The sequence below is a fragment of the Haliotis rubra genome, unplaced genomic scaffold (genome assembly GCF_003918875.1).
Source record: "Haliotis rubra isolate DU_JTF1 unplaced genomic scaffold, ASM391887v1 Scf1133, whole genome shotgun sequence".
Lineage (NCBI taxonomy): Eukaryota > Metazoa > Mollusca > Gastropoda > Lepetellida > Haliotidae > Haliotis > Haliotis rubra.
Window position 1 is genome coordinate 26,158 of NW_025765041.1, and position 15,649 is coordinate 41,806.

At 41.3% G+C, this 15,649-nt stretch overlaps 1 protein-coding gene across 1 annotated transcript in view; it reads left to right on the forward strand.

The window, feature by feature from the left end:
* The first annotated feature begins 284 nt into the window (after positions 1–284).
* The window catches only part of LOC124292039 (scavenger receptor cysteine-rich domain superfamily protein-like), a 66,521-nt gene continuing 51,156 nt past the window's right edge, over positions 285–15,649 (forward strand). Inside the window, exons 1-2 of the mRNA XM_046729114.1 lie at positions 285–455; positions 7,208–7,355. The gene's annotated coding sequence lies outside the window, so the exon portion shown is untranslated. The remainder of the gene's footprint in view (positions 456–7,207; positions 7,356–15,649) is intronic.

Here is a 15,649-nt window from a genome sequence, read left to right on the forward strand (position 1 = left end):
AGTTTTGTAAAACATGCAAGAAAGTTAACACTTGAGAATAATCTAGAATAAAATGTAAAAACAAAAACATGTCGCAAATCATTTTACATGTTTATCAGTTTGCACAACATCCGTCCCGGTAAACACATATAGATCAATGAGGAAGAGATATCGTCTTGTCAAGTGTGCTCTTGACGTTGGGTAAAGCCATGACGTTGCACAGATCCTGATGTCTGCGTCCTTCACACTGTATATTGTCGACCAGGAAGTTCAATACTTAAACATACTCAGACGGCCAAGTTGAACTGTGGTTCGGAGATACTCTGCAGTTTTGGGAGGGACATGTCAGGATAATAAAATCCACTTGTACAAGTTCAACTAGGACGATAGGGGTTCTAATGTGTCCTTGTGTCACGCCATCATGGACAAGAGGCTGAAGATTTGTTTGATGTTTCTAGCTACGGTGACTGTCAGCGGTAGGTGTCTATTATATTTACATGACATATGTAGTGAGTTCTGCGTTGTCTATTGTTCATTCCACTGACTGTCAGTGGTAGGTGTCTATTTTATTTACATGACATATGAAGTGAGTTCTGCTTTGTCTATTGTTCATTCCGCTGACTGTCAGTGGTAGGTGTCTATTTTATTCACGTGACATATGTTGTGAGTCACACTGTGTCTATAGTTAATTCCGCTGTCAGTTGAAGCTGTCTATTTTATTCACGTGACATATGTTGTGAGTTCCACTTTGTCTATTTTAATTCCGCTGACTGTCAGTGGTATCTGTCTATTTATTCACATGACATATGCTGTGAGGCCCACTGTGTCTATAGTTCATTCCTCCTGCCTTTGTAGACCGTTGTGTCTGAACATCCAGTATTTTCACTTCAAAAATCTAGTTTTGTTTTCTTGATTGCGGACTGCCCTTGCCAAACACTTTACTTTCTCCAACTTGACTTGAAGTTTCCAATTCTAATAATATAATTCTGGGGCCTTCGGGTAGCCTTGTGGTTAAGGCCTTCGCTCGTGAGGCCAAAGAACCGTGTTCGATTCCCCACATGGGCACAGTGTGTGAAGCCCATTTCTGGTGTCCCCAAAATATTGCATGAATGTTGCTAAAAGCGGAGTATAATTAAACTCACTCACTCACTCACTCACATAATATAATGCTAACTAATCGGTCAAATGTGTTGGTAATGTCTCCAATATTCTTAGAGTTTGTAAGGAACGGTTGCGAGACTGTTGGAAACAAACATGAACTTATACCATAGGTGATAACTGTTTCATAATCAAATCTGTTAGAACTTGAAAGGTATCTGTTACAACAGTAAAAAATTAAGAATTGTTCTGAGCAGGTTCAGATGTGGGAATCATAATTTGGCCTTAAAATTTGGCCATTTCATGTTGCTTGTATAACAAGTTGAGAAACAAGTTTTTTACCAAGTGTTTGTAGTGAGTGAGTGGGTTAGTTAAAATCTAAAGTCACTTTGGCATTATTTCAGCCATATCGTGACTAAATCAAGTTATAGATTAATAATAATTCAAGGTAAATCATAAAATTCTGTCAACGAAGGACATTAAAACATCTAGATTAACACAGATAGAAACTTTAAACTAGAAATTAGATCTAAAACATTTTAGAATCCTTTGTTAAAAATGCAATAATAAATAAACAACATGCAGTATCGATATTCTTTGATTTCGAGAAAGCATACGATACCACCTGGAAGCATGGCATTTTGAAGGATTTACATGATTTTGGTTTGAGGGGCCGTTTGCCTCTTTTTATATCACAGTTTCTAAAAGGCAGGCAATTTCAAGTCCGAGTGGGTTCAACCCTGTCTGATCATTACAATCAGGATCAGGGTGTCCATCAAGGCAGTATTTTGTCTGTCACATTATTTAGCATTAAGATTAACAGTTTATCCAAGGTCTTAAATGATTCAATTGATGGATCACTTTTTGTGGATGATTTTAATATTTCTTGTCGTGGTAAAAATATGCATACTATTGAACGGCAAATGCAAATGTTTAAATAAAATACATAAATGGTGTCTTGAAAACGGCTTTAAATTTTCTAAATCAAAAACTAATTGCATACATTTCTGCCGTAAATATAAGCCTCATAAGGACCCAGAACTATCTTTAAATGGCACTCCCATCAAAGTTGTAAAAGAGGCCAAATTCTTGGGTCTGATTTTCGACTCCCATTTAACCTTTCTTCCGCATATTAAATCCCTAAAAACTAAATGCCTGAAGGCACTCGATTTATTGAAAGTCGTGTCTAATTCAAGGTGGGGAAGGGATCAAGTTAAGCTCCTACACCTTTACAGATCACCTGTCCGCTCAAAGCTTGATTATGGCTCCATCGTATATGATGGAGCCTGCAAAAGCAACCTAAAACTCTTAGATTCAGTCCACTATCAAGGTCTTGGGTCCTTCAGAACCTCTCCTGTTGACAGTCTTTACGTCGAGGCAGATGAACCTTCTCTTAACCAACGCCGTATAAAATTATCATTACAATATATTACAAAATTATATTCTAACGAGTCTAATCCTGCATTTCACTGTGTCTTTAATCCTCCTTATGATGATTTGTATAGCAAAAAAATCTTCTCTTGTTCCGCCTTTTTGGGCTCAGAATTAAGCCATTTATTGCTACTGCTGGCATTGAGCTGGAAAATATAGCTCCTTCCCGTCTTCTTTCTTCTCCTCCTTGGCAGTTGGTTAGGCCACAAGTCGACCTAACACTCACTAAATTTAAAAAATCAGAAACTAATGACTTACAATATCAACAAGAATATAATGAATTAAAAAGTAAATATAATACATATAAATCCGAGGAAGGTGGCGCGATGCTTCTGCCACTGTCATTGGGTCCAAAACAATATCTTCCAGATTACCCAATGACAGTTCAATTTTCACAGCAGAAGCAAACGCAATACTAACAGCTCTTAAGTATATAAATAGACACCCTAAATATAAACAATATATCATATTTTCAGACTCTCTTTCTTGCCTTCAGGCGATTAAAAATATTTCTTGTAAACAACCGTTTTTAATAGAAATTATAGAATTATATAATGATCTTGCAACTGTTCAATACGACATCGTCCTCTTTTGGTTACCCAGCCACGTTGGTATTTCTGGGAATACAATGGCCGATTTTGCTGCCAAGGCAGCACTCAACAAATCTGTGACACCACTTCTTATCCCATACTCTGACTACAAAGCTAGCATTAGAACCTGCATCCGTGATCTGATGCAAAAGAAGTGGGACACCCAAGTAGGTATCAATAAATTACATGACAAAAAACCCTATATCGGTTACACTTACTTGGGTTGTCAGTCCAGATTTGAAGAGGTCATTATGCGACGATGTCGTATTGGCCACACAAGATATACTCATGAGTACCTATTGAAAGGTGAGGATCCTCCGTTTTGTATCCCTTGTGATGAAAGAATCACGGTCAAGCATGTCCTGCTTGACTGTGTTGAATATTCCATCACAAGGGATACGTATTTTAATGTCAAAACATTCAAGGATCTTTTTTATAATGTTAATTATCATTTAATAGTTGAATTTTTAAAAGAATTAGATTTGTTGACTGATTTGTAAATAGATCAATATTTTATTATTGGTAATTTAAATTAGTAACTGAGAATGTTAGTGGCTGTACCCTCAAAGGGGGTTGAAGTAGCGTAAAATTATTGTCCTCCTGAGAGGGTACATAAGTCCCAAAACTTTCAAAGTAAAATATAAATTATCACATTTTAAACGTAGTATTTTTGTTATTTTAACTGTTGGCTAAATTTTCCTACAATCGCCAGCGGCTGAAGGGATGGTGTAAATCCAGCTAGGATTCATGCAGGTAGCAAAAGTAATGTAAGTCCCCATGGCTCCTAACATGGTGATCTACCTTCAGTTGGTGGCGATCTATAGCCCATTTTTATATTGTGTTGTCCCCTATGGTTAAAATGTTTTAGATCCAATTACTAGTTTTACATGTATATCTGTGATACTCTAGTTGTTTTACTGTCCTTCGTCGGCAGGTGTTTTATAACATACATATATTTTATTTCAATATCAAATGTTCTCGTCACGATATGGCTGAAATATTGCCGATGTGACGTTAAATATTAACTCACTCACTCTAAAACATTTTAACTATACATGACAACACAATATAAAAACAGGCTATAGATTGCCAACAACAGACGGGAGATCACCATACCAGGGACCATGGGAAATTACATTACTTTTGCTACCTATATGGACCCTAGCTGGATTTACACCATTCCTTCAGTTGTCAGCAATTTCAAGTGTTTGCACAAGCAATTTATTTATGTAATGTAGACAAATTTAAGAAAGTTACGACAGATAATACTGTGTTAGAATATTTTGCTCTGTATATTCTGAAATGCACACAAATCAAATAGCTGAAAGGTAACAGCTGAGGGCGACAACTGACAATTTTATGAATGCCTTATTTACTTTTGGTTATGGAAACTTAATCATTATAATTGTTAATAATATACATTGTGACTCGAATTTGAATTTATCTGCAGTTGAACAAGTGCACTAATCACTTCATGTCATCTGTATAACAAACTGAGAAACAAGTTTTTACCAAGTATTGTACAAATAATTCATGCAATGTAGACAATCCTAGAAAGTTATCACAGATAATACTATGTCAGAATCTCTAGCACTCTCTTGCTTAATGTCATTTGTATAACAGTTGAGAAACAGGTTTTTACCAAGTATAAGTTACGACAGATAACACTATGTCAGAATCTTTAACACTGTATTCTTAAGTGCACACAGATCAGACAGCTGTATGTTGAGAGCTAAGGCAGACAACTGACAACTTCACCAACGCTTCATTTAATTCTGGTGATGGGAAACTGAACCATTATAAATGGTAATGATATACACTGTGACTTGACAACACATACATTATATATACATGTACTCTGGGCTGGAAGCCTTTGATGAGGAATAATCGATCTTGAATCTTGAAATCAAATCTTGCACACATTTAATCCTACTCGATTGCGATATACTGCGATATTCGACACAACCGCAGAGGGATGAGCATGTATTTCGGGAGTGTTTGACTGTTTTATTTTATCAAAGTGTGTTGTCAGTACGTCAGGTGTGTACTGTCAATACGTCAGGTGTGTGCTGTCAGTATGTCAGGTGTGTGTTGTCAGTACGTCAGGTGTGTGCTGTCAGTACGTCAGGTGTGTGTTGTCAGTACGTCAGGTGTGTGTTGTCAGTACGTCAGGTGTGTGTTGTCAGTACGTCAGGTGTGTGTAGTCAGTACGTCAGGTGTGTGCTGTCAGTACGTCAGGTGTGTGTTATCTGTACACCAGGTGTGTGCTGTCAGTACGTCAGGTGTATGTTGTCAGTACGTCAGTTGTGTACTGTTAGTATGTCAGGTGTGTGTTGTCAGTACGTAAGGTGTGTGTTGTCAGTACGTAAGGTGTGTGTTGTCAGTATGTCAGGTGTGTGTAGTCAGTACGTAAGCTGTGTGTTGTCAGTACGTAAGGTGTGTGTTGTCAGTACGTCAGGTGTGTGCTGTCAGTACGTCAGGTGTGTACTGTCAGTGTCTGACACAAATTCGTATAAAAAGCTAAGTGTTGCCTGGCGCTGCAAAGCAGTACTTCAGCTGCAATTACAAATAAGTGAGTAAGGTGACTGTGACGAGAACACATGACACAATAGTGCCTTCACTGAGTTTGTTGAAACAAAAAGTACCAGCGAGCAAGAGGTGCCGGGATCGAGCCTACCTGTGACCGGGCGTAAAATCCTTGGAGTCAGCTTTGTGTGCAGACTCTTTCAGTGTTGTCACAACTCCTAGTGTACAGTACACGACCCTGTGCACTTAAAAGAACCAACGAATCCGTTGGTATATGACCAGATGGTGGCTTCATGAATACGTGCAAACACCTAGTTGCGGGTACAGCAACGTGCAGTAAAAAACTTGGACAAAGTACTGTGACTATGTGTCCCAGTCCACCCAGCTATGAATGGGTACCTCGTAAGGATGGGAAAGCCGCAATAACTCGCAATAGCTGAGATTGATAATAAGATGTGCTGTTGAGATTGACATCCAATGATCGAGGGAAAAATACCAGCGCCTTGAGCATGCACTAGTGCGTGGATATGTTCGCTTTATATATATATATATATATATATATATATATATATATATATATATATATATATATCCAATAATAAAAATAACTCCTTTGCCTGGATGAAGTCGGCTGGTATCAAATGTGAAACACAGAGCTTCCTTTTAGCTGCTCAGGACCAGTCACTTCCCACTCGTAATCGCCAAAATGTGATTCTTAAAAGGTATTAACATGAAATGCCGACTGTGTAATGAATTTACAGAGACTGTGCAACGCCTTGTCAGTGGATGACCTTCCTTAGCACAAACAGCATATCTTAAGAAACATGATGGCATGGCTCGTTGCTTTTATTACCGTCTTCGCGATGCATGTGGCTTTGACTCTCAGGTCCTTCCATGGTCCGACCCTGAACATGTCCAGGGCGTCATTGAAAATGATGCTTTCAAACGTTGGTGGAATAGGCCCATATACAGCCTAAGGAGAATTCCAGCCAACAAACCTGATCTTGTCCTTTTTGATAAAGCCAATGAATCTATTTATACCATTGAATTTTCTGTCCCTTTTGACAGCAACGTGATTTGCAAGATTCGGGAGAAGCATTCTAAATATGCAGACCTCGCCTTTGAAATGTCTCGCTTGTCCCAGGTACACTGTCGTCAGGCTCCCCATTGTTCTCGGTGCCCTTGGTGTGGTACCTCCTGATCTCTTGCGCGGAGCACAGCTCTTCTGACACCCTGGATAATGCATGAAGGCTGCAGTGTTGGGGAGTTTACATATTCTCCGGAAAGTTCTTGGTGGGTTCGACAAGGCAGCGTTTCTTGGGTGAAGTCCCATTCGCTGTCTGGGCTGCGTGTAGAGGGGGCAAGGGCCCTGAGCTGATGATGAGCCTTACCAGCCTAACTGTGCCAGGATTACCCGAACCCTCTCTGCTGCATATTATTTTTAATCTGTAAAACCTAATAATTATAATAATAATATTTCGCATGATAAGTATAATTGGAAATAACTAAATATTCTTCTGTAGCTGGAAAGAAGTGTTCGGTAATTGTTGTTTGATACTGACCAACTTTCTCACATGTTTCAGTGTTTGGGCAGGAAATCCGACTAGTGTCCCCACTGGACAATGGAGTTGGGAGACTTGAGGTGTACTATAAAGGCACCTGGGGCACTGTGTGTGACGATGACTTTGGTGCTGATGAAGCTAAAGTGGCCTGCAAACAACTAGCACGATAGTAAGACGCCATGTTAAAAATACTACTAATGTTCATACAAGATATTTTCATATGGTCAGAATAACGGTGTTAAACAACACAGACCACAATCATCAGTGTGATCGTGCTTATAGGAAACAATGAGAAATACGAAGGTATCACGTCCAACGTAAATATACTGCCACAAGAAACTGTTCTCATAGGAAATACAAATGCTTATTTGACCTACACGTGTAGACACATACAAATGAGAACTCAGGAATTAGTAAATTGAACTGAACAGATATGCATGTGCTACGACTGGCGCCATCCGAGGTATAGAGAGCGGAAGGTCGGGTTCGATCCCCGGCCGCGTCAAACCAAAAGACGTTAAAACATGGTACTTGTTGGTCCCTGCCTGGCGCTCGGCATTAATGGGTACAACAAGGACTGGTCGGCTCGGAGTCAGTATAATGTGTCTGAGTGGGGTATTCATGCGACATGGTTTCTCAGTTGGCATGCACTGTAAAACCAGCTCAAGTCTGGGCTAGTACAAGCAGCCACACATTACACACACATGCCCGTCGTCATATGAGCGAAATATTCTTTAGTACGACGTTAAACCCCACCTCACCTCACCTCCGTGATATTAATATATTAAGTTGCTGTCGATTTGGTGATGTAACAGCTCTGACGCTGTTCAAACAACACGAGGCGATGTGACGTACAGAGCGGGTATTTTTATTCTCGAAGTACAACGTTGTTAGGTAGGGCGAACATTTTACACACACAGTTTACGGAGTCCGACAGAGGCTACCAGGGAAAGGTGACAAAAACAGGCAGAAGCTTGAGCAGCAGATGGCTGGATTTACTGGTCAGTGCCCGGCCCTCCTTGTTCCTGGCTTGCCTTGCTGCTGGTTCGTCCGCTCTCTTCTCCTGTCTGTCGGCTCAGGCGCTGTCTCAGCTGTGTTGTCTGCTTTTAAAGGCTGATGAGCGAAAACAATTGTTTACGTCACTCTTGTTATGTTTTGACGAGCTTGACGTATCTCAGACAAGTGTACACGAGATATAGTGTTACAGGAAGCTTTGGCGTCTGATCGTTGAAAAGAATTTAAGGGCTAATGACCCGCATATTATGCCACGACTCAACTATCCAGCGCCATGAGACTTTAGGAATGGCTCCTGGGGGAATAAGTCAACGCAAGGTGGCTGCGTATTTTCGTTGCTACATTTAGACAGAATTTCAACAATGCACATTTTATTTTTGTAGCTGCTAAAAGGTAGGACAGCATATTATTATAATTAATACATTAAACTACGTTTATAACGAACATGCTTTACAGAACAGAGGGATATTACTAACGTTTGATTTGGCACCAGAAACGTGTATAAGGTGTATTAAGTGCATCAATGTAAGGTTGTAAAATCACCATTCATTAGGAAAATAGTTTACTGTATGAGGTGTATTGAAATAGTTGAGGTATGTATGAAAATATCTGGACACCTTGCAGTGATGGTAGCTGTGTGACGTACTGAGGTGGTCGAGGTATCTGTGAAAATAATAGTAGGACACCTTGCAGTGATGGTAGCTGTATGATATACTGAGGTAGTCGAGGAATGTATGAAAATAGGTGGACATTTTGCAGAGATCGTAGCTGTGTGATGTACTGAGGTAGTCGAGGTATGTATGAAAATAATAGTAGGAGAACTTTCAGTGATGGTAGGTGTGTGATGTACTGAGGTGGTCGAGGAATGTATGAAAATAGATGGACTTTTTGCAGAGATCGTAGCTGTGTGATGTACTGAGGTAATCGACGTACGTTTGAAAATAGTTGGACACCTTGCAGTGATGGTAGCTGTATGATGTACTGAGATAGTCGAGATACTAATGAAAATATTAGACACTTTGCAGAGATGATAGGTGTGTTATGTACTGAGGTGGTCGAGGAGTGTATGAAAATAGTTAGACACGTTGCAGTGATGGTAGGTGTGTTATGTACTGAGGTGGTCGACGAATATATGAAACTAGTTGGACACCTTGCAGTGATGGTAGCTGTGTGATGTACTGAGGTGGTCGAGGAATGTATGACAATAATTGGACACCTTGCAGTGATGGCAGCTGTGTCATGTACTGAGGTTCTCGAGGAATGTATGAACATAGTTGGAAACATTGGAGTGATTGTAGGTGTGTTATGTACTGAGGTGGTCGACGAATATATGAAACTAGTTGTACAACTTGCAGTGATGGTAGCTGTGTGAGTACTGAGGTGGTCGAGGAATGTAAGAAAATATTTGGACACCTTGCAGTGATGGTAGCTGTTAGATGTACTGAGGTGGTCGAGGTATGTATGAAAATAATAGTAGGACTACTTTCAGTGATGGTAGGTGTGTGATGTAGTGAGGTGGTCGAGGAATGTATGAAAATAATTGAACAACTTGCAGTCATGGCAGCTGTGTGATGTACTGAGGTGGTCGAGGAATGTATGAAATTAGTTGGACACCTTGCAGTGATTGTAGCTGTGTGATGTACTGAGGTGGTCGAGGTATGTATGAAAATAATAGTAGGAGAATTTTCAGTGATGGTAGGTGTGTGATGTAGTGAGGTGGTCGAGGAATGTATGAAAATAATTGAACAACTTGCAGTCATCGCAGCTGTGTGATGTACTGAGGTGGTCGAGGAATGTATGAAATTAGTTGGACAAATTGCAGTGATTGTAGCTGTGTGATGTACTGAGGCGGTCGAGGTATGTATGAAAATAATAGTAGGAGAACTTTCAGTGATGGTAGGTGTGTGATGTACTGAGGTGGTCGAGGAATGTATGAAAATATTTGGACACCTTGCAGTGATGGCAGCTGCGTCTTGTACTGAGGTAGTCGAGGAATGTATGAAAATAGTTGGACACATTGCAGTGATTGTAGGTGTGTAATGTACTGAAGTGGTCGACGAATATATGAAACTAGTTGTACAACTTATAGTGATGGTAACTGTGTGAGTACTGAGGTGGTCGAGGAATGTATGATAATATTTGGACACCTTACAGTGATGGTAGGTGTTTTATGTACTGAGGTGGTCGACGAATATATGAAACTAGTTGAACATCTTGCAGTGATGGTAACTGTGTGATGTACTGAGGTGGTCGAAGAATGTATGAAAATATTTGGACACCTTGCAGTGATGGTAGCTGTGTGATGTACTGAGGTGGTCGAGGAATGTATGAAAATAATTGGACACATTGCAGTGATGGCAGCTGCGTCTTGTACTGAGGTAGTCGAGGAATGTATGAAAATAGTTGGACACATTGCAGTGATTGTAGGTGTGTAATGTACTGAAGTGGTCGACGAATATATGAAACTAGTTGTACAACTTGCAGTGATGGTAGCTGTGTGAGTACTGAGGTGGTCGAGGAATGTAAGAAAATATTTGGACACCTTGCAGTGATGGTAGCTGTGTGATGTACTGAGGTGGTCGAGGTATGTATGAAAATAATAGTAGGACAACTTTCAGTGATGGTAGGTGTGTGATGTAGTGAGGTGGTCGAGGAATGTATGAAAATAATTGAACAACTTGCAGTCATGGCAGCTGTGTGATGTACTGAGGTGGTCGAAGAATGTATGAAAATATTTGGACACCTTGCAGTGATGGTAGCTGTGTGATGTACTGAGGTGGTCGAGGAATGGATGAAAATAGTTGGACACCTTGCAGTGATTGCAGCTGCGCCATGTACTGAGGTGGTCGAGGTATGTATGAAAATATTTGGACACCTTGCAGTGATGGTAGCTGTGTAATGTACTGAGGTTGTCGAGGAATGTATGACAATAGTTGGACACCTTGCAGTGTGTGTGTGAGTTTAGTTTTACGCCACACTCAGCAATATTCCAGCCATATGACGGCGCTCTGTAAATAATCGAGTCTGGACCAGACAATCAAGTGATAAACAGCATGAGCATCGATCTGCGCAATTGTGAACCGATGACATGGGACACCTTGCAGTGACGGCAGCTGTGTTATGTACTGAGGTCGTCGAGGAATGTGTGAAAATAGTTGGAAACTTTGCAGTGATAGTAACTGTGTGATGTAGTGATGTGTTCGAGGAATGTCTGAAAATATTTGGAAACCTTGCAGTGATGACAGCTGTGTGATGTACTGAGGTAGTCGAGGTATTAATGGAAATAATCTGACTCCTTGCAGTGATGGTAGCTGTGTGATGTACTGAGGTAGTCGACGAATATATGAAAATATTTGGACACCTTGCAGTGATGGTAGCTGTGTTATGTACTCAGGTGGTCGACGAATATATGAAACTAGTTGTACAACTTGCAGTGATGGTAACTGTGTCATGTACTGAGGTGGTCGAAGAATGTATGACAATAGTTGGACACCTTGCAGTGTGTGTGTGAGTTTAGTTTTATGCCGCACTCAGCAATATTCCAACTATATGGCGGCGGTCTGTACATAATCGAGTCTGGACCAGACAATCCAGTGATCAACAGCATGAGCATCGATCTGCGCAATTGGGAACCGATGACATGGGACACCTTGCAGTGACGGCAGCTGTGTGATGTACTGAGATCGTCGAGGAATTTGTGAAAATAGTTGGAAACCTTGCAGTGATGGTAGCTGTGTGAAGCAGTGAGGTGGTCGAGGAATGTCAGAAAATATTTGGACCCCTTACAGTGATGGTAGCTGTATGATGTACTGAGGTTGTCGAGGAATGTATGAAAATAGTTGGAACCCTTGCAGTGATGGTAGCTGTGTGCTGTAGTGAGATGGTCGAGGTATGTATGAAAATGATAGTAGAACAACTTGCAGTGATGGTAGCTGTGTGATGTTCTGAGGTGGTCGAAGAATGTATGAGAATAGTTGGACACCTTGCAGTGATGATAGCTGTATGATGTACTGAGGTGGTCGAGGAATGTATGATAACAGTGGGACACCTTGCCCTGATGGTAGCTGTGTGATCTGCTGAGGTTGTCGAGTTGGGTTTCAAAATAGTTGGACACCTTGTAGTGATGGTAGCTGTGTGATGTACTGAGGTATTCGAGGTATGTTTGAAAGTAGTTGGACACCTTGCAGTGATGGTAGCTGTGATATGTACTGAGGAAGTCGAGGTACGTGCTAAATTAGTTGGACACCTTGCGGTGATAGTAGCTGTGTTATGTACTGCGGTAGTCGAGGTGCGTTTGAAATAGTTGGACACCTTGCAGTGGTGGTACTTGGGTGATGTAAAGTGTTAGTCGAAGTATGTTTTAAAATAATTGGACACCTTGCAGTGATGATAGCTGTGTGATGTACTGTGGTAGTCGAGGTACGCATGAAAATAGTTGGACACCTTGCGGTGATGGTAGCTGTTTGATGTCCTGAGGTAGTCTAGGTGCGTTTGAAAATAATTGGACCCCTTGCAGTGATGATAGCTGTGTGATGCAGTGAGGTGGTCGAAGAATATATGACAATAGTGGGACGCATTGCAGTGATGGTAGCTGTGTGACGTACTGAAGTAGTCGAGGTACCAATGAAAATTGTACACCTTGCAGTGATGGTAGCTGTGTGATGTACTGTGTTAGTCGAGGAACGTTTGAAAATTGCTGGACACCTTGTATTGATGGTAGCTGTGTTATGTACTGTGTTAGTCGAGGTATGAATGAAAATAATTGGAGACGTTGCAGTGATGGTAGCTGTGTGATGTACTGAGGTGGTCGAGGTATGTATGAAAATAGTTGGACATCTTGCAGTGACGGTAGCTGTGTGATGTACTGCGGTTGTCGAGGAATATATGACAGCAGTGGGACACCTTGCAGTGATGGTAGCTGTGTGATGTACTGAGGTTGTCGAGGAATGTATGAGAACAGTGGGACACCTTGCAGTGATGGTAGCTGTGTGATGTACTGAGGTGGTCGAGGAATGTATGACAACAGTGGGACACCTTGCCCTGATGGTAGCTGTGTGATCTGCTGAGGTTGTCGAGTTGGGTTTCAAAATAGTTGGACACCTTGTAGTGATGGTAGCTGTGTGATGTACTGTGTTAGTCGAGGTACGTATGAAAATAATGGGACACATTGCAGTGATGGTAGCTGTGTTATGTAGTGAGATGGTCGAGGTATGCATGAAAATAGTTAGACACCTTGCAGTGATGATAGCTGTGTGATGTACTGAGGTTGTCGAGGAATGTATGAAAATAGTTGGGCATCTTGCAGTGATCGTAGCTGTGTGACGTACTGAAGTAGTCGAGGTACGAATGAAAATAATTGTTCACGTTGCTGTGATTGTATGTGTGTGATGAACCGAGGTAGTCGAGGTGCGTTTGAAAATAGTTGGTCACCTTGCAGTGATGGTAGCTAAGTGATGAACTGTGTTCGTGGAAGTACGATTGAAAATAATTGGACACCTTGCAGTGATGGTAGCTGTGTGATGTACTGAGGTGGTCGAAGTATGTATGAAAATAGTTGGACACCTTGCAGTGACGGTAGCTCTGTGATTTACTGAGGTGGTCGAGGAATGTATGACAACAGTTGGACACCTTGCAGTGATGGTAGCTGTGTGATGTACTGAGATGGTCGAGGAATGTAATAAAAGAATTCGACACCTGACCCTGATGATAGCTGTGTGATGTACTGAGGTGGTCGAGGTATGTATGAAAATAGTCAGACACATTACCGTGATGGTAGCTGTTTCATGTACTGAGGTGGTCTAGGAAAGCATGAAAATAGTTTGACGACTTGCAGTGATGGTGACTGTGTGATGTACTGAGGTAGTCGAGGTACGTTTGAAAATAGTTGTACACCTTGCAGTGATGGTAGCTGTGTGACGTACTGAAGTAGTCCAGGTAAAAATGAAAATAATTGGACACCTTGCAGTGATGGTAGCTGTGTCAAGTACTCAGGTAGTCGAGGTGCGTTTGAAAATAACTGGACACCGTGCAGTGACGGTAGCTGTGTGATGTACTGAGGTGGTCGAGGTACGTTTGAAAGTTGTTGGACACCATGCCGAGATGGTAGCTGATGTGACGTACTGAAGTAATCTAGGGAAAAATGAAAATAACTGGACACCTTGCAGTGATAGTAGCTGTGTCATGTACTGTGTTAGTCGAGGTACGTTTGAAAATAATTGGACACCTTGCAATGATGGTAGCTGTGTGATCTGGTGAGATGGTCGAGGTGCGTTTGAAAATAGTTGGTCACCTTGCAGTGATGATAGATGTGTCATGTACTGAGGTAGTCGAGGTGCGTTTGAAAATAGCTGGACACCTTGCAGTGATGGCAGCTGAGTGATGAACTGTGTTCGTGGAAGTACGATTGAAAATAATTGGACACCTTGCAGTGATGGTAGCTATGTGATATACTGATGTGGTCGAGGTATGTATTAGAATAGTTGGACACCTTGCAGTGATGGTAACAGTGTGATCTACTGAGGTGGTCGAGGGATGTATGAAAATAGTTGGACATCTTCCAGTGATGGTAACTGTGTGATGTACTGAGGTGGTCGAGGGATGTATGAAAATAGTTGGACATCTTCCAGTGATCGTAGCTGTGTGACGTACCGAAGTAGTCGAGGTACGAATGAAAATAACTGTACTCCTTGCAGCGATGGTAGCTTTGTGATGTAGTGAGGTAGTCGAGGTACGAATGGAATTAATTGCACACCTTGCAATGATGGTAGATGTGTGATGTACTGAGGTAATCGAGGTGTGTTTGAAAATAATTGGACACCTTGCGGTGATGGTAGCTGTATGATGTACTGTGTTAGTCGAGGTTCGAATGAAAATAGTTGGACACTTTGCAGTGATGGTAGGTGTGTTATGTACTGAAGTGGTCGACGAATATATGAAACTACTTGTACAACTTGCCGTGATGGTAGCTGTGTGATGTACTGAGGTGATCGAGGAATGTATGACAATAGTTGGACACCTTGCAGTGATGGTATGTGTGTGATGTACTGAGGTCATCGAGGAATGTATGAAAATAGTTGGACACCTTGCAGTAATGGTAGCTGTGTGATATACTGAGGTGGTCGAGGAATGTATGAAAGTATTTGGACACCTTGCAGTGACGGTAGCTGTGTGATGTACTCATGTAATCGAGGTGAGTTTCAAAATAATTGGACACCTTGTAGTGATGGTTAGCTGTGGGAAGTACTGAGGTGGTCGAGGTATGTATGGAAAAAGTTGGACACCTTGCAGTGATGATAGCTGTGTGATGTACTGTGGTAGTCGAGGTACGTATGAAAATAGTTTGACACCTTGCAGTGATGGTAGCTGTTTGATGTACTGACGTAGTCGAGGTACAAATGAAAATAGTTGGACACCTTGCAGTGATGGTAGCTGTGCCATGTACTGAAGTAG